A 6000-nucleotide genomic window follows, 5' to 3' on the forward strand; every position below is an offset into this window, starting at 1 on the left:
AAATGAACGGAAATTGAACTTGAAATTGAAAATTGAATTGAAATTCTTGTTTAGTGCACACCGGAAGCTCATGACTTTCAGTGTGGGTCTTTAAATATCTCCCATCGACGGCTATGATTGCCGAACGGGTTAATATCATGATGGCAACCCCGTGATTGCTGAGATTATTGTCCTGTTAGTTTTGAACGCGACCATTATCTCATCCAAAATTTATCATTTAATCTGCGCTGTCCCATCCCCGTAATGAAATGACTTCACATGCCACGGACGCTGAGTAGATACGGGGCATTAATAATGTAGTTAATCTATAATTCATAATTTCAAAGTAGTTTGAAGAGTCATCGCCAATTTGTGTAATGACATACATATTTTGTCCAGAGCGCTCATATAGTGTTCTATAGAATGCTGTTCGTTATTCCGAAGGTTCGATATTCCGAAGGTTCGTTATTCCGAAGGTTCGTTAATCCGAAACACGCAAATTCCCTATACCTAGAGGTTCGTTAATCCGAAAATGAAAAAGGTGTTCGTTAATCCGAACATTTGTAGCGTTATTCCGAAGGTTCGTTATTCCGAAGATTTGTTCATCCGAAAATGAAATTCGGAAAAACGAACCTTCGGAATAAGGAATCTTCGGACTGAAGAGCCTTCGGAATAACGAACCTTCGGAATAACGAGCTGTAACCGTTCTATAATATGTTATCTTTTTCGAAATGTTGCCGTCCATGTTTCACGCACGTGAAGCAAGTGTATAAAAACCAGTATTGTGGCGTTTGCCTTCTTTGTTGAGAAGTGTGTGTCTGTATGACGTGTGTGCGACAATCTGTATACGTTTGTACCTTGTGAATATTATCGTAAAAGTATATGATGCCTTTGCTTTGGTATAAACTAAGCATCGGGAGGTGATAGTTCATATAAGGCTAAATTGTATATCACGTCCATTTTTCGTAGAGCTATACATCAGAACATTGTACCGCATTATATTTGTACTTCAAGGTTGATACAAGTTTTTGAACGATTGAAATTAAAGTATATTCATGACGTATGGAAATATTAATGTTCCTTCCCTACTCGTGGCGAAAAGTTTAGTTCGAATGATAACAAGGCAAGAAGATTCGTTTTTGTTTTGTCTGGGGTTTTTTATTTTGTTTTTGGGTGTCGTTGGTGTTGCCCTGCTGGCTCGGGATGAAAATTTCGAATTAGAATAGGCAAATTTAATCTGATAAACATCACTTATCAGCCGTGACGTCATAGTCTGACCTCTCCTATACCTATAACTCACTGACCGTGTTACCCAGTTAACGACACTCAATGATTGGTTTTATTCCACTTTCCCTTGCTCTCCTTGATTGAGTAATCAGCCAGTGTTTGAGTCCCCCCCCCCCTTTTTTTTTTTTGGGGGGGGGGGGGTATAAACAGGTATATATGACGTTGAAAGGGGAGGGGGCAGTAAGGACGCTCCTCCCCTGGATATTCAACTGGCATCTTTCTGCTACAAAATCATACGGTTTGAAATGCATTATGCAATCGAAATGAATCATTAATGTGGCAAAAGATTATCTTTAAGAAACAAGTGGTACTGGGAATATTCATTGTAATAGATGCCGTTTACGTCGTAAGAGTGTATCTGCGTATACGTACGGCCGTGACAGGACCCGTAATACAATATCGCACTGCGCTATTACAACAACTCTTTGCATTCAGATTTGTGCTGGGTTAGCTAAAATGGTCAAGCAGTATAAACTGGAAGCTTGACAATAGATAATGATCATGACACTTGTATACCATTAATCGAGAAGTGAATCTATAGCAACAGTGGCTCTTGTAACAAATTGATATAGTCGCCATGTCTCTGCTCCTAGAGTTATACATTAGTTCCATTGATTATGTCCTGTCCGCCAAATTAGAGCCTATGGTATGCAATATTTAAAGAAAAAAAAAACGTCCGAATGTTACGATGTTGTCTAGTTTTCAATTGGTATGTAATATGCAAGAAGTGAAAGTGCACTTAATGGTTCAAGTAATCCCGAAGTTTATGACGCCCATGCTTATCAAGAAGTCGACAACACTTGCTTGTAACATACGCCCCATTTATCAGAACTACATAATCATTGCGCCTTCTTGTACACAGCTAAATAGCCTACTCGAGTGTTTCCGGACAAGAGACTCTTTCAGACACACCAATTTATCCTATATCCAACCTTACGTCGTATGGATATCGTATACGAGAACTCTCCAGTGTGAAAGGGGCAAGTCCATGAGGGTATCTTGAGTTAAAAGTTGATTATCTTTCTGATCTCTCCTTGGAAAGCGCGAGTGTTCCACTTCTGACAAAAACTTTATCATTATACCCTCGGTAATAAAACATGCAAGGTCTTCGATTATTTTCAGCTTTTGATTCTGACAAGAAGCTATGATAAAGGTGAAGGATCATGACACTCGCCATAATTACAATTATGGTAATGAACAAAATTCCTCCTCGCTACTTCTCGGTACTTTGTCCTCGAAATGAATACATTGTACTTGATTTGTATTATTTTGATCAGTGCTGATGGTATGTATGGTAATGATAAGAAGGATGCATTGAGGTAAGAGCTGTACAACGCTATCGCGTTTTACCCCAATATCTAGGACTGTTCTCGTGTGTACTTAACTCCACATCATTGCGCTTTGGAATATCACAAAATATTCTACTAACAAGTTTGTTGCTGATGTTGCTGCTTTTTTTTTGGGGGGGTGTTAAGTGAGTGGCAATCATGCTCTCAGAAACTGGGTCGGAAAAGGGCGGTTTCAAGACCAAGTTTGCTTTGGTCATACCTGTAGTCGCACAGTCCCTCCCTCCCCTTCCTTCTTCCTATATTCGTTACGTCATATTATACGTAACAATATGATTGGTGTTAATAGACACGGGCAGAATGTTGATGAGATACACCATGTAATTGACATTTTTTTTTTTCCGAATTGGTGTCAATAATGATCGTGACACTGTATGTAACAACGACGAGGAGTTGCAAGCATGAAGCCCAAGTGTCATACGTTTGCCGATGTACTGTAATCCTTTCTGTGTTCTGAGTGCTGATTGGCACATAAATCCTATAGCATTGTACACAGTGGCTAAAGTCTGTGACAAAGAAAGGGTTAAAGACAGCAAAAATCGTATGGTTCAATTTTATATTACAAAACAAGTCATATTTTGCCTGTTACCCTCAACATGCTCAAGTTGCTGTTTTGCATGTTTCATTACGATGAGCATTCTCCATGATGGCTGACTCCATGTGTTTGCATAATGATTGATACATGACATAACTTGATATCTTTTACAGCTTGAGTTGTGGAGCGCTACTTGCTGGTGTTCATCTTGTATGTCTCCTTTATACAAAGGATATCGTAACTTTAATATCCCTATACTCTACTTATAAGTGTGACCATTTTAGAAAGTGCCTGTATCAAGACTTGATGATAATTCTCTCTCTGGTTAGTCATGAGACATGGACAGTTACAACATTTATAAAACGCCAATCTTACTATTATACATTGTCATCGGTCAGTTATACACTTTAATGCAATAAATTTATGTGCCTAACACTAACTTGTGTGATGCGATCGTGCCACAAATGAGAATTACTGTTTTTTTTAAAGAGATACCTACAACTGACGCAGTTACATCTTACAATAATATCGCTACAAGACGCTCAAGAAATATCCTCAGACCAAAGCTAAAGCTATTATAGACTCGAACGAATTAATACCGATCTCGATATCGAAGAGCAATTATCATTGACGTGATAAATAAAGTATCGTCGATGTGGTATCAACTCAGTTTATAGAATACCAGACAGTTCCTATTTATATCGCGGAATATAATTAACAGAACAAACAGCGAGCGCAGAATTATAGGCAGTTCGCTGCGGTATTTGTAAACCTATCGTGATGGCGTGTGAGAAATTAAGTCCACTCTGCTCTGCCTATTATCAATATACAGTGCGGCAATGATTGAGTTCAGCAATGTCAGTGGGCGCTTGTCTGCATCCTATTATCTCAATTGAATAAAGAGTATTATGATATCATTATCTTCCTTTGTTTCCCATATTATCTCGAATAGCGATAAGTTTATTTGGTAAAACGCGGGGATGCAGACCTAAAATGTGTCAAGATAAATGACTTTAAACATAGTAAACTGGTCAGATTTAGTAGGTCTAGTCCTGTTTTGATATGTCATAATAAATATTGTCATGTGGTTGGCAAGCTTCGGTCATGCGACAGAAATTTGACGAAGAATGATGATAGAAATCGACTGAGAATAGGACGTACTATTGTCACTGGTCTCCATGGAGACCAGAGTTATCAACATTATCACCAATTTCAATGTTTTGCAGATGACAACTCGGAGAATGTATCATCAACGGAACATGATAACAGTATAAAGGCCGAACGTCTCTATACCTGAAGTTTCTCTGTGATTGAATACGCCGGATTGTTCACGACTGCGTGTGATCAGAAAATGTACATGTATATGCCCATACGGCTGGTTCTGTAGATACAAACTTTTTTTCGAGTCCCTTCAGCATTGCTCCTAAAGCAGGATATTGTTAGGGATGACAAAACTCCAAAAGTTCGAACCTTACCTGACTTTACTCTTTTAGACCGGATTAAATTCGGCAATATACGTAGAAAAATAGTAAGAACATAATATCGCCTCGTTGGTATAGCATAACCTTTCAAGTTTCAAGTTCATATGAACTCAACCACCCGATTGCGGTATGTGACTTCAAGTAAAAACATAATACAAGATAATTTAAAAGCAACTCACGTACAAAATGGCAGTGGCAAGATCAACTTGACAAATTTTTACAAAGATAATTTTCGCGATACAAAATTTGGTAACGGAAAAGCTTACAAGTATACGTACATTACTAAACTCTGTGTAACGGACTACAGTATGGGTACGAAAGAAGAGAATGTTCTATAATATACTGTACAACAAAGAAAAATGCTCAGCCCACGTCCACATCTATTCGCTATAAGATCGACCTGAGCTTATTGGCAAACAAACAAACAAACAAACAACAAACATATAAACAAACAAACAAACAAAGTAGTTATAGAAAAAGTCATCTATGAAGTATGCGAGAGCATAGAAAATTCGATCGTGAGCGCGGCAAATTGCAATGGAGAGAAACAATGGTTGCGTGTCTACCACATTGATTAATCTAGTACAGAACTTATCAAATTGTCTCTATACAAGGGTGACTTACATTCGATATGTCACGAATAGAGCTCGAAGGCCGGTGTGCACACGTGCTATTGGTTGCCCCTGACGACGATAGACGCTTCTTTTTTTTATTTACTGCATTTCACTGTTTCACGCATTTAGCCGCTGGAATGGCTCTGAATCTCTCTCCCTCTCTTTTTCTTCCTATCTATCTATTTATCTATCTATCTATCTATCTATCTATCTATCTATCTGTCTGTCTATCTATCTATGTATAAATCTATCTATCTTTCCATCTGCTATCTATCTATCTAGCCATCTATCAATTTACCCATCTATCTATCTATCTATTATGGGGTAGATCTATCTACCTATCTATCAGTCTATCTGTAATATTTATCTATCGATCTATCTATATCTAGCTAGCTAGCTAGCTATCTGCCTATGTATCTACCTATCTATCTATCTATCTATCTATCTGTCAATCTATCTATCTATACCTATCTATTTATCCATCTACCTATCTGTCTGTCTATCTATCTGTCTATCTACATATCTATCTACTTATCTATCTATCTATCTATCTGTCAATCTATGTATCTACCTATCTACCTTTCTATCTATCTACCTACCTATCAATCTATTTATCTATCTGTCTCATCCTGTCATTCTCCTTTCTCTATACTCTAAACTCTCTAATCCCGCACTCTATTTATGTTTCTATTAGCTATTATCTCTTCACTTACCTTCTAAGTAATATATCTATTTGCCTGTCACCTATCAATTGACTA

The sequence above is a fragment of the Diadema setosum genome, chromosome 21, assembly GCF_964275005.1.
Source record: "Diadema setosum chromosome 21, eeDiaSeto1, whole genome shotgun sequence".
Classification (NCBI taxonomy): domain Eukaryota; kingdom Metazoa; phylum Echinodermata; class Echinoidea; order Diadematoida; family Diadematidae; genus Diadema; species Diadema setosum.